The sequence below is a fragment of the Rana temporaria genome, chromosome 2, assembly GCF_905171775.1.
Source record: "Rana temporaria chromosome 2, aRanTem1.1, whole genome shotgun sequence".
In the NCBI taxonomy this organism is placed as follows: domain Eukaryota; kingdom Metazoa; phylum Chordata; class Amphibia; order Anura; family Ranidae; genus Rana; species Rana temporaria.
In genome coordinates, this window is record NC_053490.1 from 505076742 (window position 1) to 505103387 (window position 26646).

At 46.7% G+C, this 26646-nt stretch overlaps 1 protein-coding gene across 3 annotated transcripts in view; it reads left to right on the plus strand.

Moving 5' to 3' along the window:
• Nucleotides 1–1507: 1507 nt before the first annotated feature.
• ITSN1 (intersectin 1) overlaps nucleotides 1508–26646 on the plus strand; it is a 266243-nt gene continuing 241104 nt past the window's right edge. The window contains exons 1-2 of one of the 3 annotated variants that reach the window (XM_040338913.1): nucleotides 1513–1658; nucleotides 20816–20972. The gene's annotated coding sequence lies outside the window, so the exon portion shown is untranslated. Of the gene's footprint in view, nucleotides 1659–20815; nucleotides 20973–26646 lie in introns of all 3 variants that reach the window. The other 2 variants (XM_040338914.1, XM_040338912.1) reach the window with 2 other exon arrangements.

The window sequence follows — 26646 nt, forward strand, 5'->3', positions numbered from 1 at the left end:
AACGAAACTGATTGGTGCTGAGGGGTTTTAGACACACAGTAATCACACCTCCTTGATTAGTGACCACAGAGAGAAAGCTCCCATGACTTTTTTTTATCAGGAAATAGACTGTTCAGAACAGAGAAGGATTACAGTAACATCAGAGCAAAAACGAACAATGAGGACATGAAACCAGGACTGCAGTAAGGTAAAGGAAGCTATTTAGCTTAAAAAAAAATTCCTTTAGTGACCCTTTAAGGCCTCATTTAGTCTTGCTTTGCCCTCTTTTGGATCGCTCTGCAGAGAGCGTTTGCCAGGCGGTGAGATGTATCGCCTCCTCAGTCCCAGTGTTGCCAACCGTCCGTATTTTTACGGACAGTTCGTAAAAACGGGCACTTTTTCCCCCCGTTCGTAAATGTCCGTGGTTGCGGGAAAGTGCCAGTAAAAATAGCCAAGATCTGTTCGGCTTGGAACTGCGCATGGAGATTGGAGGCAGGGGGTGATGGTGGCTGCAGTGGCACCGCAGGGGGCAATGGAGGCATGGGGAGATTGGAGGCAGAGGGTGATTGGTGGCAGAGGGTGTTGGTGGCACCGCAGAGGGTGTTGGAGGCAGGGGACGATGGAGGCAGGGGACCAGGGGGAGATTGTGGCAACACTGCTCAGTCCTCACCACCTATTTTTACCCCCTGCTGGGCAGCCACAGTGCAACCGCCTGCATCGTGCGCAGTTGCGGCCCACCCCATTCACTTGAATCGGTTTGCACTTAGCGAAGGTAAATGAATCCATTAACGTCGTATTTTACACGTCGTCCATGTTTTATGTCTTTTGCGGTGGTGACAGGACCACTTTAAACCATAACACAGCCAAGGCCTCCTCACTGGCACTTTAATACTCCCTCACTCTCTGATTCTAAGGCCTAATCAGGCAGAGACTGTTTTGTGACAGATTTACTTTTATTTGGGATCTGCTGACAGGACTGGTCAGATTTGGGTGCTTGCTCCTTTAAGTAACGGGCTGTGGCGTGACGTCACCAGCCCCGGGCGTTCTTCTATCATTGACCCACCACGCCCTCACGTCACGTGTGAATAAAGCGCCCGCTGCGGCAGCCATCTTGGTTCCTGGCAAGCACAGTTTTCCTCCGAGCTGCCCTCTTCCCACCTTGGCCTGGCACAATGATTTAAAAAAAAAAAATACCAGTTCGTAAATATATTCCTTTCTCATACATAATAGAACGTAAACCAAAGCTCCTTTTCTAAGGGAACCAAGCGATAGAAAACGACTCCGATGCTGCTAACGCGCTTTACCAAACTGCAAGTTGCCCATCCTGATGTGTAGAGACAGGGGGCTGTACAATTCTCCCTCCCTGACTACAAATGGCCGCCAGTCGCAGACAGCCGCGTCTCCCGGGCTCTTGACTGATGACGTCACCTCTCCTTGCCGCATCTACGCGAAGAATGCATCGAGCCGCCTTATAGGCGGAGGGGTGGGGAAGAGGGCGTGGCTGTCGGCGTGTCCGATTGGCCGGTTGCGGTGCGGCGTCAGTGAGTGGCTGGGAGGAGGCGCTGTGGGTGAGGGGCGCTCTGATTCTTCTACACACCAGAGCTGCCAGCGAGGGAGCGAGGCGGAGGGGGGCGATGTGTGACCGGAGCCGCCTGCCCTGAGACCGGGAGCGCTATGAGGTGAGGGAGGAGGAGGAGGGAACCCCCATTCTCATTGTGAGGGGGCGGGGCTCAGCATCCAGGGGTCACCTTATAACATGTCCTGTCTGAGTCTGCAGAGTGCTGTAACCCATAGCAACCCCCCCTGACCTGTCTACTGCAGGACTAGGCCAACACACAGTGTCCGCTGTCAGAGCGCCCCCTACAGGGGGACAGTGAGAAGTAATGGGGGACACCATTCGTATTGTTCTCATCCAGAGGATGGAGGGGTCACCTATCCCATAATACAAGCTTATTCTGCATAGTGCTGTCACCCATAGCAACCAATGTCACATATCATTGGATCTCTTATCTGGGGGGAATGATTACATATTTCATGTAGAAGAATAATTGCTACATCCTGTCACAGGGGTGTACAGACTTATTCAGCAAGGTGTGGTTACCGATAGCAACCTGATGGGACCAAAGTTCTGTAACCCATAGCAACCAGCTGAAACCAAAGTAGTTATAACTGGTTGCTATGGTTTACAGAACTTTAGTTACAACTGGTTACTATGGCCTCCTGCACATAGGTTTTTGACTTGTTGCCACAGGTTACAGCACCTAGGTTTTGGCTGGTTGCTATGGGTTACAGCAATATTTTGTAAGCCATAGCAACGAGCGGTGACCGAGGTCCCGCAAGCCATAGCAACGAGCGGTGACCTAGGTAGCGACAGCCATAGCGACGAGCGGTGACCTAGGTGGCGAAAGACATAGCGACGAGCGGTGACCTAGGTGGCGAAAGCCATAGCGACGAGCGGTGACCTAGGTGGCGAAAGCCGTAGCGACGAGCGGTGACCTAGGTGGCGAAAGCCGTAGCGACGAGCGGTGACCTAGGTGGCGAAAGCCATAGCGATAAGCGGTGACCTAGGTGGCGAAAGCCATAGCGACAAGCGGTGACCTAGGTGGCGAAAGCCATAGCGACGAGCGGTGACCTAGGTGGCGAAAGCCGTAGCGACGAGCGGTGACCTGGGTGGCGAAAGACATAGCGACGAGCGGTGACCTAGGTGGCGAAAGCCATAGCGACGAGCGGTGACCAAGGTGGCGAAAGCCATAGCGACGAGCGGTGACCTAGGTGGCGAAAGCCGTAGCGACGAGCGGTGACCTAGGTGGCGAAAGCCGTAGCGACGAGCGGTGACCTAGGTGGCGAAAGCCATAGCGATAAGCGGTGACCTAGGTGGCGAAAGCCATAGCGACAAGCGGTGACCTAGGTGGCGAAAGCCGTAGCGACGAGCGGTGACCTGGGTGGCGAAAGCCGTAACGACGAGCGGTGACCTGGGTGCCGCAGCGACGAGCGGTGACCTGGGTGCCGCAGCGACGAGCGGTGACCTGGGTGCCGCAGCGACGAGCGGTGACCTGGGTGCCGCAGCGACGAGCGGTGACCTGGGTGCCGCAGCGACGAGCGGTGACCTGGGTGCCGTAGCGGCGAGCGGTGACCTGGGTGCCGCGGGCCGTAGCGGCGAGCGGTGACCTGGGTGCCGCGGGCCGTAGCGGTGACCTGGGTGCCGCGGGCCGTAGCGGCGACCTGGGTGCCGCGGGCCGTAGCGGCGAGCGGTGACCTGGGTGCCGCGGGCCGTAGCGGCGAGCGGTGACCTGGGTGCCGCGGGCCGTAGCGGCGAGCGGTGACCTGGGTGCCGCGGGCTGTAGCGGTGACCTGGGTGCCGCGGGCCGTAGCGGTGATCTGGGTGCCGCGGGCCATAGCAGCGGGCGGTGACCTGGGTGCCGCGGGGCGTAGCAGCGAGCGGTGACCTGGGTGCCGCGGGCCGTAGCAGCGGGCGGTGACCTGGGTGCCGCGGGCCGTAGCAACCTGTCATATCTCGTCTCCCTGACTGTACTGTTTCCTAATAATATATCGGCTACAGAATCTCTGTCTGGGGGAATTGATATGATGACTTATGATAATGAGCATGTGTCATTTATAATGTTCTCATCTAGAGGGATAGATCGCTGTATCCCGTAACACTGATACAGACTTGTTCTGCGACGTGCCGTCACCTATGGCAACCAATCAGAAACTATATGATCTCTATCTGGAGGAGGAAATAGGACCAATGGGATTGTTTTTACTATAATCTGTAATGTTTCCATCTAGAAGGATAGAAGACTGCATCCTGTGATAGGGATGTACAGACTTACTCTGCAAAGTGCTGTAACCCATAGCAACATGTCATAGCCTATTATATGTGTGTATATGTGTCCGATGCATCTGGAGGGGTCATTGATCTGATGACCTGTGGAAATGAGCGCACGTCGATTGTAATAGTCTCATCTCGAGGGATAGATCGCTGCATCCTCTAACAAGGATACAGACTTGTTTTGCAAAGTTTTATCTCCTATGGCAACCAATCGGAACTCATCTCCCGGAGTTCACTGTTTCCTAGTAAAGTGTCACACAGAATCTCCATCTATGGGATGGACAGTGAAAGATTTCATGTGTTTTTAGGATCTGTTCATCTACATGGATGGATTACTTCTGTAATGTGATCGGGATGTACATACTTATTCTGCAAAGTGCTGTAACCCATAACAACCAATCAGAGCCCATCTCTGACTACTGTTGAATAATAAAGTGACAAATGCAGGATCTCTATCTGGAGGGGGAATGATCTTGTCATGAGGAATAGATCGCCATGTCTTGTAACAAGCATACAGACTTGTTCTGAAAAGTGCCATCACCTATAGCAGTGATGGCAAACCTTGGCAGCCCAGATGTTTTGGAACTACATTTCCCATGATGCTCATGCACTCTGCAGTGTTGTTGAGCATCATGGGAAATGTAGTTCCAAAACATCTGGGATGCCAAGGTTTGCCATCACTGACCTATAGCAACCAATCAGAACTCATCTGATCATACTTCTTCTTTTTTTTTTTTTTTTTTTTTAATATAGGATCTCTATCTGGAGGGAGAATTAATATGACAAGTCAAAGTCGTTAAATCATTTGCAATATTTTCATCAATAAGGATAGATAACTGCATCCTGTGATGGGGATGTACAGACATAAAGCTGGATTTAGGTAGACGTGCCTAACGTTAAGCAGGCGTAGTGTATCTCATATACGCTACGTCGCCGTAAGTTTGAGAGGCAAGTGCTGTATTCACAAAGCACTTGCGTCCTAAGTTGCGGCGTAGCGTAAATGTGCCGGCGTAAGCGCGCTTAATTTAAATTGGGAAGAGGTGAGCGTGTTTTATGTAAATAAAGCATGACCCCACGTAAATGACGTTTTGAACAAACGGCGCATGCGCCGTCCGTGGACGTATCCCAGTGCGCATGCTCCAAATTATGCAGCAAAGACTTATTGGTTTCGACGTGAAGGTAAATTACGCCCAGCGCCATTCACGGACGACTTAAGCAAACAACGTAAAAATTTGACGCAGTTCCGAAGTCCATACTGAACATTGGCTGCGCCATCTTTTTGGTGGATTATCTTTATGCCTGAAAACGCCTTACGTAAACGGCGTATCTTTACTGCGACGGGCAAGCGTATGTTCGTGAATAGGCGTATCTCACTGATTTACGCGTTCTAGGCGTAAATCGGCATACGCTCCCCTATCGGCAAGCGTAAATAGACAGCTAAGATGCGACAGCGGTCGTATCTTAGCTACATTTAAGCGTATCTCAATTTGAGAATACACTTAAATATACAACGGCGCAGATTCAGAGTTACGACAGCGTATCTCTACCTGAATCTGGCTAATATTCTGCAAAGTGCTGTAACCCATAGCAACCAGTCGTAACCCACCTCCCTGACTGTACTCTTTCCTAATAAAGTATCTCATTTCAGGATCTCCACCTGGAGGGGGTATTGATATGATGGCCTGTGGAAACGATCACGTCATTTGTAATATCCTCATCTATAGGGATCGATCACTGTATCCCAGGACAGCGATACAGACTTGTTCTGCAAAGTGCAGTTACCAATGGCAACCAGTTGGGACCCCTCTGATTTTACTTTTTCCTAAAATAGGATCTCTGTTTGGAGGGGGAATTGATACGGCCAGTGGAAGTGGTTACATATATTATGTAATATCTTCATCTAGAAGGACAGATCACCGAATCCTGTGACAGATCTTCAGGCTTGGGGCCAGTTCACATCTGTGCGTTGTGTGTTAGGCGCATTTTACATTCGTTGGACCGCGTAGGCGTGCTGCCGTTGGGCCAGGTAGGGGCGCTGCCGTTGGGCCAGGTAGGGGCGCTGCCGTTGGGCCAGGTAGGGGCGCTGCCGTTGGGCCAGGTAGGGGCGCTGCCGTTGGGCCACGTAGGCGCGCTGCCGTTGGGCCACGTAGGGGCGCTGCCATTGGGCCACGTTAGGGCGCTGCCATTGGACCACATAGAATTTGCATTTTAATGAAAGCACATAAAAGATGCAGCAAGGAGGTCTTTTTTTAATGCACACCTTACTTTTGCTTTCAGCCCAGGTTCACACTGACTGAATGAAATCCGTGTGAGTTCAGCTGATGTCGCACAATTTAATTCCCGACTTCAGGGGGCGATTTCAGAGACACCTGTGTGGGTTGCTGCACAGCTGTCTATGGAAATCGCACCCAGAAGTCGCCAAAAGTAGTACAGAAACAAGAGCTGCACAATTAATCGTAAAAAAAATCGTGATCTCGATTCATTAAATCCGAGCAGCGTGTTGTCGCTGAGAATGTTTTCTGCAAGGATTTGCTATAATCAGTGGAAATAAATAAATATAGATAATATTGTAATGTTCTCAGTATAGGTCACATTCTGAAAAGTGACTGCCAGGGACTCGCAGCAACCTATCAGAAATTGCAAAAGAAGAAAGATATGGACAGCCGCACTCCAATTTCTTAAAAAGACGTGCCCTTTATTGGGTAAAGGAAAAATGCACTACAGGTATCAGCACACAGTGGGAACAGTTGACGCGTTTCGCATTGGATATCAATGCTTAGTCATAGCTTCATAAATTGTCTTGTTATACTGATTGCTGCTTTATTAGGCTCCATTCACACCTAGGCGTTTTTACGCCCGACGCTATTGCAGCCTGAAATATGCTGGAGGGGTGATTTAACATTGTCGGCTATGGAGATGGTTCACATCTCCACGCCGCAACGCCGTACGCCTGAAGCTCAAAACAAGTCCCTGACCCTTTTTTTCAGGCGGCTTCGGCGTTCGGCATAGCCGACAATGTTTTATCACCCCTCCGGCGTATTTTGGGCTAAAAAACTACGCGTTTTGTCGCGCCAAACCGCGGGACAAAACGCCGCGTTCAGGCGTGAATGCAGCCGAAGGCCCCTTTCACATTGGACCTGTAGCCGCGGTGGCGGTATATCGCCGAGATTGCCGTGGGAATCGGCCGCTAGCGGCGCGGTATTAACCCCCGCTAGCGGCCGATAAAGGGTTAATACCGCGGTTTCCCATTGTTTTCAATGGGAAGGAGCGGTGAAGGAGCGGTATACATGCCGCTCCTCTCACCGCTCCAAAGATGCTGTGGACATGAGATTTTTTTGTCTCCCGCCAGCGCATCGCCTCAGTGTGAAAGCCCTCGGGCTTTCACATTGAGTCTGCAGTGAAGGAGTTTTTCAGGTGGGATAGCAGCGCTATTTTTAGGACTGTATCGCCTGAAAAACTCCTCAATGTGAAAGGGGCCTAAGAGTGTTGGCAGTATGCTTCCTGTCTGAAAAGGGGGCATTGATATGGTGACCTTTTTGAAAAGACTACACCGTAGTGTGTGTGTGTGTGTGTGTTTTTGTTTTAGTTTTTTTAATATATAACCTCCAGAGTGATGTTTGAGGCTTGGTTCACACCTGTGTGTTGTGGGAACATGCACAAAAAATGCGCTTTCGCCAATGCAGGAAAACAAACCAAAAGGTGCAGCAGTGCCATTCATTCTTAGTGGCACCCCCATGCGTCTTGCTAACGCACGCCAAAACACATGGTACTGCAGTAATTTGTTAAAGTGGGTCAGGCATTCCTTTCGCCCATTTCTCACACGAAAAGCAGCCTATTAAAATTAAAGTGGTTGTAACCCTTCCTAATAATTAAATTCTCTGTTGACAGAAATAATTAAGCTTAAAGGGGTTGTAAAGGTCATTTTCCCCCCCTAAATAGCTTCCTTTACCTAAGTGCAGTCCTCCTTCACTTACCTCATCCTTCCATTTTGCTTTGAAATGTCCTTATTTCTTCTGAGAAATCCTCACTTCCTGTTCTTCTGTCTGTAACTCCACACAGTAATGCAAGGCTTTCTCCCTGGTGTGGAGTGTCGTGCTCGCCCCTCCCCCCCTCCCTTGGACTACAGGAGAGTCAGGACGCCCACTAACACACATCTCCTTTCACTATCCGCATTGTACAGAACGTCCTGACTCTCCTGTAGTCCAAGAGAGGGGGGGAACACAACACTCCACACCAGGGAGAAAGCCTTGCATTACTGTGTGGAGTTACAGACAGAAGAACATGAAGTGAGCATTTCTCAGAAGAAATAAGGACATTTAAAAGCAAAATGGAAGGATGAGGTAAGTGAAGGAGGACTGCACTAAGGTAAAGGAAGCTATATAGGAAAAAAAAATGACCTTTACAACCCCTTTTAAATGGGTTGTGATCCTTCTTCTCCCTTCTCTTTACATTTTGGACCAGCTTTCAAAATGCAGGTTACGTAATCGCTGTTGGATGCACAACGATCCACGGACCTGCCGGGGGTGGGGGGGCGCATGTTCAGTGTCGGTACATTTACATTACAGCCAGGAATAACTTTCCTGCCGAGCATCTGTGCTCATGGCAATGGAACACAATCGGACTCTGCAGCAAGCATCATTTATCATGCCTGTAACTTTACCAAAATGATACAAGGTGTAAACTGACCATGGGTTGGCTGCCATGCTACCGTGGTCAGTTTACTTGTAGGAGGATATATATATATATATATATATATATATATATATATATATATATATATATATATCTCCTCCTACAAGTAAACTGACCACGGTAGCATGGCAGCCAACCCATGGTCAGTTTACACCTTGTATCATTTTGGTAAAGTTACAGGCATGATAAATGATGCTTGCTGCAGAGTCCGATTGTGTTCCATTGCCATGAGCACAGATGCTCGGCAGGAAAGTTATTCCTGGCTGTAATGTAAATGTACCGACACTGAACATGCGCCCCCCCACCCCCGGCAGGTCCGTGGATCGTTGTGCATCCAACAGCGATCACGTAACCTGCATTTTGAAAGCTGGTCCAAAATGTAAAGAGAAGGGAGAAGAAGGATATGGGTCAGGTGTATATATATATATATATTTAGAGCTTCACGATTGATCATCGCATTTTTTTTTTTCCCCTTGCTATCTTGACAAAGTATTTCCCGGTCTTTCTGTGTAGAGAATTCTCACAGCTGTAAAGTCCTGCCAGTCTGCCAAGAATTGGAACATTCTTTTATCAGTGCAACGTTAAGTCTAAACATTGTAACAGTTTGTCTTTTACATCAAAGGAACAGACTTCTGTATGTAAATTAGGAAAGTATAACCACTTGAACACCAAACCTCTTTCTGACATTTTGTTGTTTAAAATCATCATCTTTTTTTTTTTTCTATACATGCATACATACATACGCACGCACTATAAATATATATATTTAACCACTTCCATATCAGGCACTTGCGCACCTTCCCACCCAAGCCAATTTTCAGCTTTCAGCGCTGTCGCATTTTGAATGACAATTGCGCGGTCATGCTACACTGTACCCAAACAAAATTGGTGTCCTTTTTTCCCCACAAATAGAGCTTTCTTTTGGTGGTATTTGATCACCTCTGCCATTTTTTTTTTTTTTTTTGCGCAACAACTAAAACAAGGCTGAAAATTGTGAAAAAAAAAATGTTTTTAATTTTTTTGTAAATAAGTACGTTTTCTCTTTCAATTACGGGCACTGATATGGCAGCACTGATGGGCACCGATGAGGTGGCACTGATGGGCACTGATGGGTGGGCACTGATGGACACTGTGGGGTGGCACTGATGGATCCATGTTGCCAGTGAGTGCCCATTTGTGGGCACTGATCGGCATCTATTTTTTTTTTCTGTCCTTCTTTTTTTATTTTATTTTTACTGAATTTTTTGGTTTGCCCTTCCCTGGTGGTCCAGTGTGGGCTTCCCTGGTGGTCCAGTGTGGGCTTCCCTGGTGGTCCAGTGTGGGGTTCCCTGGTGATCCAGTGTGGGGTTCCCTGGTGGTCCAGTGTGGGCTTCCCTGGTGGTCCAGTGTGGGCTTCCCTGGTGGTCCAGTGTGGGCTTCCCTGGTGGTCCAGTGTGGGCTTCCCTGGTGGTCTAGTGTAGGCATCCGGGGGGGGGGGGGCTGCACTGATAAACAATCAGCGCGAACCCCTCCTGTCAGGAGAGCCGCCGATCGGCTATCCTCTACTCGCGTCTGTCAGAAGCGAGTGAGGAAGAGCCATCAACGGCTCTTCCTGTTTACATCGTGATCAGCCGTGATTGGACACGGCTGATCACGTGGTAAAGAGCCTCCGCCGGAGGCTCTTTACCGAGATCGGAGATGCAGGGTGTCAGACTGACACCCCGCATCACCGATCGCCACGGGCGCGCGCGGCATTAAATCCTGCAGGATGTCAATAGACGTCCAGTCAGGATTTCAGAACCACTTCCCGGACGTCAATCTGCTATTGACCGGGCGGGAAGTGGATATATATAATATAAAAAAAATGTGTGTGTGTATACATATGTTTGTGGGTTTCGAGTCCTTTTCTATCAAAAAAAAAAAAAAAATTGGAAAAAGGTTTGGTGTTCAAGTGGTTACACTTTCCTAATTTACATTACCTGTTATTCTACGACCCAGGCTGGAGGGGCGTGATACAGCCTTTGACTAGCAGAATCTACCCAAAAAAGTGTGTGTGTGTGTGTGTGTGTGTGTGTGTGTGTGTGTGTGTGTGTGTGTGTGTGTGTGTGTATATATATATATATATATATATATATATATATATATATATATAATATTATAATATAAAACAATTTTTTTTTTTATTTTTTTTTGAGAATAAAATGGTTGTTACAATATTTTATATTGCACTGTATTTGCGCAGCTGTCTTTTAAATGCAATTTGTTTTTGGAAAAAATGCTGTAATGAATTTAAAAAAAATTAACCAGTAAAGTTAGCCCAATTATTTATTTTTTTGTTGTATAATGTGAAAGATTTTACGCCGAGAGAATCGTGATCTTTATTCTAAGCAAAAAAGTGTGTGTGTGATAAATAATATAAAATATTATGTCAGTTCTTATACAACATGCTGTAAACCGTGCCGAACATTTGTTCAACACAGACACCTATGAAGCGTCGGCTTTCTTGCACTCGATTGCTGAGACAGCTCTGTAATGATCTTTTCTAAGCAAATTAGAAGTGTCGGAGGCGGGTGACTTCGGGTTTCTGCACACCATGGCATGCATAGGGGCATGAGGAAGAACAGCAGCCATATAGATTCTCAGAGATTGTGCATGGTAATAAAAATCAAACTGCTGCTGATATCAAGTGCAGGTTCACCTACCTGCAGTGGCCAATACTCCTGGCATGGCTGGCTGCAAGTCCTGAAGCTTGCCTGCAGTGATGGGCCAATAGGAATGTGTGGGGGGCTTACTTAGCGCCTTGCTCTGATGCTTCTGAGAAGTGTCAGAACTTTGCTGGCATTCTGCCATGGCAGGAAGGTTTGGGTGGCTGTGGGTATATGCAGGTATCTCTAGGGGTCTGCTCCTCATACCTACAGCAGTTTATCTGCTTCATAATGTTATGTTTAACCTACCAGCATGTATTTTAAAATAACAGGCAATGTAAACACAGGAGAAACATGGAAGCTCTGTGCAGTGTCTGGTATTATCATGCAGCACTTTAGCTGGCAGACGATTCCCTGTCTATATGTATGTATGTCTCCAGCAACTGCTGCATGTAAGGTGGGTTTGCTATTGGTGACAAAAGTGGACTGTTGTAAAATAACGTATGTTGTGGTCTGTATTAGAAGAAAGAGTGACAACAAATTGGAAAAAATATTGGGTGATTCCATCTTAAAGGCACAATTTTAGGGAAAAATTCTGATTTCAAAATATTGAAAATTACATTAAATAAAGCATTTGTTTCCCCCAATGTTTTATAATCTGCTGCCGAATGAAGAGCATAGAGATTTCCGGTGACTACATGGTCACCGGTCATCTTTATGACCGTTGGAGTCCCAGGCGCGACCTTATGGCGTCACGCCCGGGTACCCGGAAGTAAACAAATCCGCAATCCACAATTTTAAATGCCCCTGTCCCCAGAAGCGAACGCAAGTCCCGCCCACATATGTAAACGCTGTTCAAACCACACATGTGTTAGAGCGAGAGCAATAATTCTAGCACTAGACCTCCTCTGTAACTCTAAACTGGTAACCTGTAAAAAAAATTAAAGCGTCACCTATGGAGATTTTTAAGTACCAAAGTTTGGCGCCATTCGATGAGTGTGCACAATTTTAAAGCTTGACAAGTTAGATATCGATTTACTCAGCATAACATCATCTTTCACATTATAAAAAAATTGGGCAAACTTATTTTTTTTTTTTTTTTTTTTTTTTTTTAAACCTGCAAGGCCACAGGCATAATCGGCTAGTATGCACCGCATAATAGCTGATTATGAAATACTTGCCTCGGAACGAGGTGAAGAACACTTACCTGGTTCACGCCGAGCGAGATGTCATCTTGCTCCGCCGTGTCTTCCGGGTATCGCTGCTCCAGCGCTGTGATTGGCTGGAGCGGCGATGACGTCACTCCCGCGCGGGAGATTTTTAAATTAAATTTTTTTTTCGCGGTGGATTCCCCCCTGCGCATGCTCCGCTGCAATCAGCGGCGCATTGCGAGGGGAATATCTCCTAAACCGTACAGGTTTAGGAGATATTCTTTACCTACAGGTAAGCCTTATTATAGGCTTACCTGTAGGTAAAAGTGGAAAAATAAGGGTTTACAACCACTTTAATTCATTAAACCGTCTCCCCCCCACCCCCCCCCCCCCAAAAAAAAAAAGGCGTTTCAAAAATTATTGCGCAAATAACGTATGAGATAGAAAGTTGCAATGACTGCCGCTTTATTTCCTAGGGTGTCTATTAAAAAATATATATATTTGATAATTGGGGGCTCTGATTAATTTCGAGCAAAAAAATTATGATTTTCAATGCCAGAATAGGCGTGGTATGGAAGTGGTTAAAAACTGACCACACAAAGCAGGAGATCACATTGTGGTCAGTTCTCTAGCTGTGCTGGGAACTCTGTATGCTCTCCTCCAATGATCAGACTTGTCCTGACACCCCTCCCATGCACAGCCATTCCCTGGGAAGCTCATTGTGCTGCTGCTTCTCCTCCCCCAGCTCTTATGCAGCTGAGAACACTTATAAAAAAGGGAGAAAAGATATTTATAAGATGTTTTTTATATCTTTACAAAAAATGTTTTGCCCTTCAGTTCTATTTTAAACTGAATGGGTTGTTTTACAAGCTGATCGTTTACAGTCACTTTAAGTAGACATGGAAAAGCTTGTATGGTAATTTTTATCAATTTTTGTTTTTCTTCTACTTAAAACTGTCAAAAACTTTTATTCTAGTCTTGAAGAGAGTTGGGCAAAATCGGAGCTCATTTTGGGCCTCTACTGATATCTATTAGAGGGATTTATCCTCACTTCCTGTCCCATTGACAATTGGTTTCACCATACAGGAAGTGAGGGAAATCTGAAACTTGGACAGGGGCTGGAATCATTTCCAACCTTCCTGTGCTCTACTAAAGAAAAGCATTTCTATTTATTTTGATGTTCCTATAAGGGAGTCCATCTTAATTTCTGTCTGGTAGATTTGTCAGCAGGACAGGAAGCGAGAGAGAATCTCTTATGGAGCCGCACATAGCAGTAAAATAAAAAGTTAGGGGTTTCACAGAACCTCCCACCGCATGTAATTTCTCGTATGTTATGTAGGTTCATATGTGTAAGGCACTTTTTGCTAAAAGCTTGTGTAAATGTGATTGAGTCACATGGCTTTTCACGGACGGTGAATCTTCCTCAACATACTACTGATGGCATGAACGCTCGCCTTCCTCAAGTGCATTTATGGAGTTTAATTACATTTTAAAGTGGACTTTCTATATCTGGTGGTTATGACTAAGGCCTTATAGCAGGGCTCTACAAATCCCGGGCGCCAGGTCGCCATGGCGACTAGAAATAGGGTCCTGGCGACTTTGCTTGGAAGCTTTGTGAGCTGGCGCCATCTGGTGGTGGCCGTTGGTATTACAAGTTAAGCATTACCAGTTAAACAGCAATTCTAATGTAATTTTTCACTATTTTCACTGTCATCTTCTTCCCTCTAATTAGAACCCCCAAACATTATATATATTTTTTATCCTAACACCCTAGAAAATAAAATGGCGATCATTGCAATACTTTCTGTCATGCCGTATTTGCACAGCGGTCTTACAAGCGCACTTTTTTGGGAAAAAATTACACCTTTTTTTAATTAAAAAATAAGACAACAGTAAAGTTATCCCCTTTTTTTTTAATATTATGAAAGATAATGTTACGCCGAGTAAATTCATACCCAACATGTCACGCTTCAAAATTGTGTCCGCTCGTGGAATGCCGACAAACTTTTACCCTTTAAAATCTTCATAGGCGACGTTTAAAAAATTCTACAGGTTGCATGTTTTGAGTTACAGAGGAGGTCTATGGCTAGAATTATTGCTCTCGCTCTACCAATCGCGGCGATACCTCACATGTGTGGTTTAAACACAGTTTACATATGCGGGCGCTGCTCACGTATGTGTTCGCTTCTGCGCGCAAGCTCGTCGGGACGGGGTGCGTTTTCTGGCTCCTAACTTTTTTAGCTGGCTCCTGGAGTCCAAGCAAATTTGTCAAACCCTGCCTTATAGGCTGAAACGCGTCAACCTTTCCTACTGCGTTTGTCTACTGTGGCTTGTCAATAAATACGTCTATTATTTAAGAGCAACGACCAGAGTGCGGATCATCCTTCTTTTTTTTTTTTTTTTTTTCTCGACTTTCTATACCCACCTCTGTTACAGCATCAGTGTGACTCTAAGCCCAAGAACTGAGTGATCACATGATGGCTGATCACTCACTTCTCAGTCTCATCAGAGCTGTGGCTATCGGTCACCAGTCTCCGGTCTGCAACTCCAGTTCTCACTGCAGCGCCAGGCTGGGGAGTCCGTACGCTCATCTGGCTCTCAGTGTTGTGCTGAGAGGCGGAGGCAGCTGTATGGATCCTGACAATATTGTCTGGAACTTTGCAGATCCTAGAGCAGCTCTGCCATGTCAGAGCAGTGACTGTCTGTCACCAGTTTTGGCTCTGGCACGCCTGCGCTTACTGGAGTGCTGGACTGGAGAAGGGGGTAAGTCCACCTGGCTTTCAGCCACTTGCTGAGAGGCATAGCCAGCTGTCAATTAGACTGTTGGATGGATTCTGACAATATTGTCGGGATCCTTTAAGAGCCTGGAGCAGCTCTGCCATGTCACAAGACCCACAATATATGTATGGCCAAAAAAGCTTTGGCTATACCTCCCCTTTTTATTTTTTTAGGTAAGACAGCAAGGACACTCATCATGATCTGTTAAACATTGCCTCTGCTTCCTCAATCGTTCAAGACTCCCCAAGCTTTTCTCTCTGTTCACTGGCAAAGTCTGGTATTCAGTCAGCCAAATCCTGCGACAAGTCGTCCTTTACATCTAGGCGCACTCCCACATTAAGACCACTTTCACACTGGGGCAATTTTCAGGTGCTTTGGCGTTAAAAAAAGCGCCTGAAAGAAGCCTCATCTGCAATCCCAATGTGAAAGCCCAGGCAGCGCCCCAAAAAAAGATGGTAAGACCCCTTTCACACTGGGGCGATTGCCGGTGATCACGGCAGGAGTGTGGATCTGTGTGTGTGTGTGTGTGTGTAAACGCACAGATCCACCTCCTGTCAGAGGTGAGGAGACCGATGCTGTGATCCCAGTACAGAGGAACACACATCGGTCTCCTCCCCTTACGAGTCCCTTGTTGCAGGGTGTCAGTCTGACACCCTGCAACACCGATCAAGGTAAAGAGTCTCTCACGGAGACTCTTTACCACGTGATCAGCCGTGTCCAATCACAGCTGATCACGATGTAAACAGGAAAAGCCGGTAATCGGCTTTTCCTCACTCCCGTCTGTCAGACGCGAGTAGAGGAGAGCCGATCAACTGCTCCTGTGACAGGGGGGGTTTGTGCTGATTGATTATCAGCACAGCCCCCCCGAGGATGCCCACTGGACCAACAGGGATGCCCACTAGACCATCAGGGATGCAAAAAAAAGGCAAAAAAAAAAAGGTATGCCACCCTAGACCACCAGGGATGAGGACGACACAAAAAATGGATGCCAATCAGTGCCGCAATGGATGCCAATCAGTGCCCACAATGGGCATCACTGATTGGCAGGCATTGTTTGTCACTGATTGGCATCCATTAGTACAACACATACGATAGTGCCCATCCGTGCCGCCTATCCGTGGCGCCCATCAGTGCCACCTTATCAGTGCCCATCAATGCCACCACATCAGTGCCACCTCATCGGTACCCATTAGTGCCACCTTATCAGTGCCCGTCAGTGCAATACCATCAGTGCCCATCAGTGAAGGAGAAAACTTTCTTATTTACAATGTTTTATAACAGAAACAAAAAAAATGTTGTTTTTTTCAAAATTTTCGGTCATTTTTTTAATTTTTTTTGCAGAAAATAAATGTCCGAGAGGTGATCAAATACCACCAAAAGAAAGCTCTATTTGTGGGTACAAAATGATAAAAATTTAGTTTGGGTACAGTGTAGCATGACCGCGCAATTGTCATTCAAATTGCAACAGTGCTGAAAGCTAAAAATTCGTCTGGGCGGGAAGTGGTTAAATTAAAAAGTAAAAAATATTGTGTTTTTTTTATTTTCGCTCTTTTGTTTTTAGCGCAAAAAATAAAAACTGCAGAGATGATCAAATGCCACCAAACGAAAGCTCTATTTGTGGGTTGTAATTTTGGGTTCCATTGTTGCATGACCGCGCAATTGTCATTCAAAGTGCAACAGCGCTGAAAACTAAAAATTGGTCTGGGCAGGAAGGGGGTGAAAATGCCCTGTATGGATGGGGTTAAAAAATTGCCTCAATGGGAAGGGGCACTTTAGTGTATTCAAAGCTCCTAAAGCGCTGCAAAGAAGCTGCTCGCAGGACTTTTTTTTGCCACCCTGCCAGTGCAGCGCCTCAGTGTGAAAGCACCCGGGCTTTCACATTGGGATTGCAGATGCAGCTTCGTTCAGGCGCTTTACAGGTGCTATTTCTTTTTAACGCTAATGCGTCTGAAAAACACCCCAGTGTGAAAGCGGTCTTGGAGACAAAGAATGGGGAAATATGTGTGTGTGTATTTATTTATATATATATATATATATATATATATATATATATATATATATATATAATTTCCTATCATGTGCAATAGAATTTCCATTTGGTCCTTCATCTTTTAAGGCCAAAGATCGATGGAGCTGTTTTGTACCTGTACAACCTGCTTCTTAAAGCGGAAATTCAGTCATTTTTATTATCTTTCCATCTATTCAATCTTCCGCCCTTGTTATTTTAACTTTGGATAGTAAAAGCAATCCCCCTCCCCCTCTTCTCTAAAAATAAATACATTTTTTATACAGCTCACTTCCTACTGTTTGTCTGGTAAAAAAATCTCTTGCATGCAAAGTGGTTGGAGGGAAGCTTCAGAATGGCAAAGATGTTTTTATTAGAAATTATGTGAGCCGACTGCAGTTCCTCTTTAAGCTGCAAAAATTCTATTTTACTAAATATGTATCCATCTTAACATCTGTATATAGAAGCAAACGTTCCTGTTCTGGAGGGATAATGATCTAGAGCTGCTTTTGCTTGTTCTTCCACATTTCTTAGGTCAGCGTGGCTGAATTTCTCCTGCCTACTTTCAGGGTGGATTTGATTTAAATCAACTCGAGAACAACTGTCATTTCTGTCCCTCGGCGGCTCCTCCTCTGACTAGCTGTTGACTCACCGACAGTCCCATTCACTTTAATGGGACGGCTGGTGATGCGGGAGTGACACAACAAGGTGAGGGATGTGATTAGATCCACCGCTAATAGGCCCTGCAATGATGGATTGGACAGGTGCTCTTTAAATTAGGGTTGTCCCGATATCGATACTAGTATCGGGACCGATACTGAGCATTTGCGCGAGTACTTGTACTCGCGGAAATGCTCCCGATGCTTCACCGATTACTTTTTTTTTCACCCTCAGAGAGGGGACTGAGAGCAGAGCAGTCCTCGGGTATGTAAAACATGCCACTGGAGGAGAGGAGAGCTGCTGCCGCCGTCTAGCTGATCGGCGCTTAGGGAACATAACAGCTTTTATTTGAATAGTTGTGTGTTCCCTGCCACGCGGCGTCACATATATAGCCCCTCCCCCTTGTCCGACACTTTGATCCCAGGATTGGACGGGTGATCTGTCTACCAAAGTGCCCGGACAAGGGGGAGGAGCTATATATGATGTCGCGCGGCGGGGAACACGCATCTATTCAAATGAAAGCTGTTATGTTCCCTGAGCGCCGATGAACTAGATGGCGGGTGGCTTTCTCTTTGCCACTGGAGACCTACACACGGCTGCATTTGGGGACACAAGGCTGCATTTTTTAAAAAAGTATCGGTATCAGTGAGTACAAGAAAAAAAGTATCGTTACTTGTACTCGGTCCTAAAAAAGTGTTATCTGGACAACCCTACTTTAAATGTAAGGACTCATTCTTGCTGGTAGTTGGTATCTTTAATATTTGCAAACAAAATTAAGGTTTCCTATTTAGAATAATAAGTCTATAGACGTCCTCCCGGCAATTGAGAGCCACCTTGCGGCCGTCTTTTAACAATAGGCAGGATGCCAAGTGGTTAAAGGATATCAGGAATATGAATTTATTGTTGGACATTATCATCACCTTTTCTGAATGAATGTAAAGTGCTTTCTGATTGGACAAGGTGGCGAAGCGGAGCAGTAACGTTAACCTCAAACTAGGGTTGTCCCGATACTAAGTATGGCAAGTACTGGTACTCGCGCAAATGCTCCCGATGCCTTACCGATACCTGATTGTCGGGTAGAGTCAGTGACCGGAGAGTGTGGGCGGAAGCCAGGCTTCTGTATTTAGATGTAACACAGCACTGCGCTCCTGTCCAGCGGGATTCTCGGCACCCGCCCGCACTCCCGCAGCATCGCTCCCTGCCATTTGTCACACTAGAGCCGGCCGGGGATGGAAAGCTTTTCCTAGGTGGCTCCTCCCCGGCTCTGACGTGTCTCACAGGTCATGAGGAGGAGCCTGAGAGGAGGGGGCAGCTCTCACTGAATTGAGCCTCGCTGTATCTGAGGTCTGTGTTCGGAGGGGTACGTTTTATAGTGTGTTAATTCTGCCTAGGAAAAGCTTTCCATCCCCGGCCGGCTCTAGTGTGACAAATGGCAGGGAGCGATAGTGCGGGTGGTGTCGAAAATCCGGCTGGACAGGAGCACATTGCTGTGTGCCCATCTGTCGAACTGTCACATGACATTGAACAAACGTATCGGTAATCGGTATCGGCGAGTACTTGGGGAAAAAAAAGTATCGGTACTTGTACTCGGTCTTAAAGTGGTATCGGGACAACCCTACCTCAAACAGATGGATCTCTTTAACCTCCTCCTGCCCGCTATAGAGTAAAATGACAGCGGGCAGGATCACCGCTTGTTCTGGGATGTCATGACGTTGCCCCAGTCGAATTTCTTTTGCGCACTTCTTTTGCCCACTTCTTTTGCATGGGACAAGGGATGGACTGGCCATCTGGACTACAGGGAGTTTCCCGGTGGGCCGATGGCTCAGTGGGCCGGCTTCAGTGACAGCAGACCGCCGCCCCCTCCTCCCCGCAGTGTTCACCTCCCCCCCCCCCCCCCCACAGCGTTCACCTCCTCTCCCGCCCCCCCCCCCCGCAGCGTTCACCTCCTCTCCCCCCCCCCCCCCCCAGCGTTCACCTCCTCTCCCCCCCCCCCCCAGCGTTCACCTCCTCTCCCCCCCCCCCCCCAGCGTTCACCTCCTCTCCCCCCCCCCCCCCCCCAGCGTTCACCTCCCCTCCCTCCCCGCAGCGTTCACCTCCCCTCCCTCCCCGCAGCGTTCACCTCCCCTCCCTCCCCGCAGCGTTCACCTCCCCTCCCTCCCCGCAGCGTTCACCTCCCCTCCCTCCCCGCAGCGTTCACCTCCTCTCCCTCCCCGCAGCATCATGTAATAAAGTAGAATGGCTAATGGCTAGGGAGGGGGGCATGGGTGGCCATCAGGGTTGGCCAACCGGGGGGGGGGGGCGGGTTTGTCTGGCCGCCCACATTGGAGAAACCTGTCAGTAGGCCGGACTGGATGAAGTCCAGGGCCAAATTTTTATCCCAGTCCAGCCCTGCATGGGACGCGGCACAACCCTGATCTCTATAAAAAGCTGATGGGCGCTTTACCCATGTGATCAGCTGTGCCCAATGACGGGTGATCACATGTAAACACAGAAGTGTCGATAATCGGCTCTCCTCGCCTCACAATGACAGAGTGTGAGATGAGTAGAGCCAATCGGCGGAATCTCCTTGCAGGGGAGATCTGTACAGGTCATTGGTTGCCTGATTATCTGTGCAGCCCCAACAGTGCCTATCTGTGCCGCGTCATCGATGGCCATCGGTACCGCCATCGCCTTGGCGCACATCAGTAAAGGAGAAAAATTTATTTATTTTTATTTTCTGCAAAAAAAACTAAAACCCAGTGGCGATTTAAATACTACCAAAAGAAAGCTCTGTTTGTGTGAAAAAAAAATTAACAATTTTTTTTGGTGCAGTGTTGTATAACTGCGCAATTGTCATTTAAAATGTGACAGTGCTGAAAGCTGAACATTGGCCTGGGCAGGAAAGGGGGCATGTGCCCGGTACTGAGGTGGTTATAGACGTTGAGAGATGACGCTTATACGGAAAAAGTTTTGAGTCATATAAAGCCCTGAAAGGTTTCATTAGGGCTGGAAGGGTTAAAACCTTTGCTGTTTTTTTTACATTGCTGCTTGTGTCTCCATTGGATATTTTTCCACCTCACTTCCTGCTCCAGTGACCCTTTGCTCTCATTTCTAGGAGTTGTCACACGGAATGTGAGGGGCTGGACTTATGCTAGATATTCCTGCTGCCTGAATGAGAGAAATCGAGTTGTTTCCTAGACAGCGCGGATGGAGGAATCTGCACTGCTAGCTGTTTAGACAGCCATGTCTGTGGCTGTGAGAGTACCCAAACAGTAAGTGCTTCTTATTGGATGCAGTCACCGTTAAGCCTGGTACACACGATTGGATTTTCCGCGCACAAAGCGTAGGATTTTTATTCGAAGAGCGTTGGCCAGGAATTTGTATTGCAGACAAACGGCACACAATTGTCGGCCAACAAACGCAAAACTACAGAGTTTTTCAGCTCTTTAGCGCCACCCTTTGGGCAACTTCTGCTAATGTTGTGTTATGGTGAGCATTGCTTCCGAGCATGCGTGTTTGTATATAAGTCCATCAGACAAAACTCCACACGATCGGATAATCCAACAACACACATTTTGTTGTAAAAAAAAGCATTCTATCTAAAATTTGTTGGCGGAAAATCCCACAACAATTGTCCGATGGAGCGTACAAATGGTCAGATTTTACGACAACAGCCTGTCCTCGCACGATTCCCATTGGAAAATCCGATCGTGTGTACGAGGCCTAAGGCTGACAATTTTCCTCCAGACTTCTTTTGATCTTCATTCGAAGTTTGTCAAGCCGGTGGTGCCAACAGGGCCACCCATGACTCAAATGTTAGCTGATTCAGGAATACAAGCCATGCATGCGCTGGTATATTCTTTTCTGTCTATGCTGTGAGATCTTACCATCTGTAGCCATTCCTCAGTCACTAGGCCAAGGTAGGACGTTAAGCAGTGTTTGCAGTGAAGTGGAACATTAGTCAGAAAAATTATTGATTCTCTCTCCTTTCTCCCTCATGACAGATGTGTGAACGTCAGCACTGTAGAGCTTCTTTCAGCTTTCCCTTCTAGCTTAAAGTGGAGGTTCACCCAAAAATATATTTTTAACATTACATTCAGCCGAGTTGTCCTAATGACAATCCGCTGTTTTTTTTTCCCCGTACATACCGTATTTCACCGCCGCTTCCGGGTATGTCTTCTGCGGGACTGGGCGTTCCTATCTGATTGACAGGCTTCCGACCGTCGCATACAGCGCGTCATGAGTTGCCGAAAGAAGCCGAACGTTGGTGCGGCTCTATACGGCGCCTGCGCACCGACGTTCGGCTTCTTTCGGCAACTCGTGACGCGTAGTATGCGACGGTCGGAAGCCTGTCAATCGGATAGGAGCGCCCAGTCCCGCAGAAGACATACCCGGAAGCGGCGGTGAAAATAAGGTATGTACGGGAAACAAAAACAAAAAACAGCCGGCTGAATGTAATGTTAAAAATGTATTTTTTGGGTGAACCTCCACTTTAACCAACACGTACCATTAACCCCCCTGGCGTTATTCCCGAGTCTGACTCGGGGGTTACATTTCTGTGCTGCGCTCAGTAACCCCGAGTCAGACTCGGGATCGCCTTGCAGAATCCACTTGCAGTGTTTACTTACCTTGTCCCTGGATCCAGCGATGCCACCGCGCTGCGTGAGCGAACGTGTGCTCGTTCGATTCACACAGTGCCTTTGTGTGCCGCCGATCTCCGTTCCCTACGACGTTACGACGCACGGGGGCGGAGAACGGTGCCAAATTCAAAAAGGTAAACAAACACATTACATACAGTATTCTATAAGATTACAGTACTGTATGTAAAAAATACACACCCCCCTTGTCCCTAGTGGTCTGTCCTGTGTCATGCATGTCATTTTATATAATAAAAACTGTTCTTTCTCCCTGCAAACTGTAGATTGTCCATAGCAACCAAAAGTGTCCCTTTATGTCAAAAATTGTTTTAGATCAGCTAGAAAACAGCGATAATAAATTATAATCACTTGCAGAATTGTGCGATAGCGATTTGTGGGGAAATTCGTCTTAAAAAAAGTAATGACAGCGACAATTCTGCAACTGAGCAAATTTCAGTGATTTTGAGTTGATTACATTATTGAATAATTTTTATTATAATTATATTATTTGTTATAATTATTTATTATATTATAATTTTTGTTTTCAAAAAAAATTCATACCCGGGATGCCTATTAGACTCTTGTTTGGTCAGATTTAACCGACTTATTCCTAATAATTACAGGCCTACAGTATAAAACGCCAAATTTCCTTGCAAATAATTGTACCGCTTTCAGCACCTAAAATCTGAAATAATCATACCGCCAGGGAGGTTAAAGGGGTTGTAAATGCTGAATAATTTTTTATCTTAAAGCGGAGGTTCACCAAAATAACATCTATATAAGACCAAATTCTTTATACTTCTAACATGTACAGTAGGCACTTTTTTTATTTTATTTAAAAAAAATTTTAGGCTGTACATACCTTATCGCTATTTTCAATCCAGCTTCCGGGTACTCACTCCCGCGGGAGTAGGCGTTTCTATCCTGAGGCGCAATGTAATCTGGGAGTTTGCCCAGATGAGTGATGTCCTTCAGAAAAAGTTCCCCCCGGCGGATAAGGCCCCCCCCCCCCCCGTATTGCGTAGGAGAGTCAGAGTTTCCGAAAGGAGCCGAACATGTAGTCAGCTCTACACGGCTCCTAGTCGGTGCGCAGGCGCCATGTAGAGCTGACTCTGTTCGGCTACTTTCGGAAACTTTGTGACCCCCATTAGCGAACACAACCCCTTGATCGCCCCCTAGTGTTAACCCCTTCCCTGACACTGATCATTGTATAAATGCCAGCGGTCCCAAAAATGTGTTTGTGTCCGCCATAATGTCGCAGTCTCGCTAAAAATCGCCGCCATTACTAGTGAATAAATAAAACATTTAAATGCCATAAAACTACCCCCTATTTTGTGGACGCTATAACGTTTCCTCAAACCAATAAGTATACGCTTATTGTGATATTTTTGGTTTAAAAAAATAAATAAAAAAAATGTAGACTGCATATTGGCCTAAACCTGAGGAGGATTTTTTTAAATGGCAATATTCATTATAGCAAAAAGTAAAAGATAGAGTGTGTGTTTGTTTGTTTGTTTTTTTTTTTCAAAATTGTCACTTTGTTTATAGCACAAAAAAACAAAAAATATCAAATACCATCAAAAAGCTCTATCCGGGGGGGGGGGGGGGGGTTTGCGCTTCAACTTTGATTGGGTACAGCGTCGCACGACCGCGCAATTACTTATTAAAGCAACGCAGTGCGGATCGCAAAAAGTAGCCCGGTCGTTAAGCAGCCAAATCTTCCAGGGCTGAAGTGGTTAATGTACTCGCTGTTGGTTATCAACCATGGCACTTCTGCTGAGACGAATTTACAGACCCCCCCCCCCCCCCCCCTATATCCAGCTTTTCCTTGATGCAACCAGTAACAAGCCACTGATTGCAGTTGAAGCCTTGGACGTGGTGATTGCTACATGGTCATCCTGAAGCAGCTAGATACCTGTGTTTAGTTTATTACAGATAAAATACAATTTTACCAAGTTTACATTTCGGTTATCAGTTTTAGGAGATCTGTACAGTTGTCCTCAAAAGTTTGCATACCCTGGCAGAAATTGAGACATTTTAGCACTAATATTGAAAATATGACTGATCGTGCCAAACAACTGTCTTTTATTTAAGGATAGCAATCGCATGAAGCCATTTATTATCACATCCTTTTTAAATCATAACAGAAATCACCCAAATGGCCCTGATGAAAAGTTTACATACCCTGGAATGTTTGGCCTTGGTACAGACACAGAAGGTGGCACACACAGGTTAAAATTGCAAAATGCATTTTCTGCATTGTGTGGCTTTTTAAATCACAATTAGTGTTTGTGTATAAATTGTCAATGAGTTTGTTGGCTCTTACATGGATGCACCAAGCAGTCCAGACACTGAGCCATGAGGAGGCAGAAAAAAACAGTCAAAAGACCTGCATAACAAGGCAATGAAAATGTATAAAGATGCAAAAGGATATAAAAAGATATCCAAAGCCTTGCATATGCCAGTCAGTACTGTTCAATCATTTTAATAAGAAATCTACAATTTGGGGATCTCTTGATACCAAACCATGGCCAGGTAGATCAAAAAAGATGTTCTTGTTGTGACTTAAAAAGGATCCAAAAAACGATGTGATAGTAAGGGCAGTTTCACACTGGGCTGTTGGAGGTACACACTGCTGTTTTTAGCTGCGCTTTTCAGACACTAGCAGGGTTCTTTTATCCCCCGCTAGTGGCCGCAAAAGGGTTTAAAGAGCGCTGCTTCGGAGGCGCTGCCCATTGATTTCAATGGGCAGGGGAGCTTACGAGCAGAGTATAAACCTTCTTTTCAGAACTCTTTTTGACGTCCTGCCAGCATATCGCTCCAGTGTGAAAGCCCTTGGACTTTCACATTGGAGTGACCGGAGAGGCGTTATTTTTAGTGCTATAGCGCCTGTAAATCGCCTCAGTGTGAAAGGGGTCTTAATGGCTTCATGTGATTTACTATGCTTAAATTTTTTTTTTTTTTGGGCATGACACAATTTCTGCCAGGGAATGCAAACTTTTGAGCATGATTGCATTTATTTGGGTTAGCGCAAGGGTCTCCAAACTTTCTAAAAAGGGGGCAAGTTACTGCCCTTCAGACTTTAGGGCAGGGGTGGGGAACCTTTTTTCTGCGAAGGGCCATTTGGATTTTTGTAACATCATTCGGGGGCCGTACAAAATGATCATCTTAAAAATTAGCACCGCACATCTGGACCCCTTTTACATTACACAGCACTGCACCTCTGGACCCCTTTTACATTACACAGCTCTGGTCCACTTTTACATTATACAGTACCCTGCATCTCTGGACCCCTTTTACATTACACAGCACCGCATCTCTGGACCCCTTTTACATTTCACAGCACCACACCTCTGGACCCCTTTTACATTACACAGCACCGCATCTCTGGACCCCTTTTACATTTCACAGCACCACACCTCTGGACCCCTTTTACATTACACAGCACTCTGGACCCCTTTTACATTACACAGCACCGCATCTCTGGACCCCTTTTACATTTCACAGCACCACACCTCTGGACCCCTTTTACATTACACAGCACTCTGGACCCCTTTTACATTACACAGCAACACTCTGCACCACTAGACCCCTTTAGATTTACACAGACACCCCCCAGCTCTGTTCTTTCCTGAATTAATCATGCAGATGGAGAGACAGTGAGCAGCGCTGAACAGAGGGCAATCACCTCTCTACTCAGCGCTGCTCAATGTCTCTCTCTCCCCTGCGGTACAGGAGACTGTTTGCTTACCTTGCAGCTGGAGATGAAGAAAATTAAACTTGGCGCACCACCGCCGCCACGCTGTAAACGCGTGCACACGTCAGCGCAGAGGCACAGCGCCTCCCACTCCACCGCCTGCCAATCGCTGCCGTTATCTGTTTTTTTCAGCCCTTCCGCCTGGTTGGCTGGTGTTCCACGCCACTCCCACATCGAGGGAGACAGACAGTTCCACCAGCCAACCAGGCGGAAGGGCTGAAAAAAAAAAATGTTTCCTGCTCGGCGGGACTCGGGGCTATTAGTGAAAGCCTTAATGGCCGAGACTCACTCGGGGCTTTTCACCGACCCATTCGGGGCTCCAGCCTCCCCAGCCCACAGCTCCGTGGACACTCGGGGGGGGGGGGGGGGGCCGGATGGAATGATTTCGGCCCGTGGGCCGTAGGTTCCCCACCCCTGCTTTAGGGGGTCTGGACTGTGGCCATAGGGAGTAAAAAATTGTCCCTACATCAGTGGGGGAAAAAGGCATTGCTCCACCTTTTGGTGTCTGTGGGAGGAATTATGCCCCATCATTGGTGTTATTGGGCCCAATTG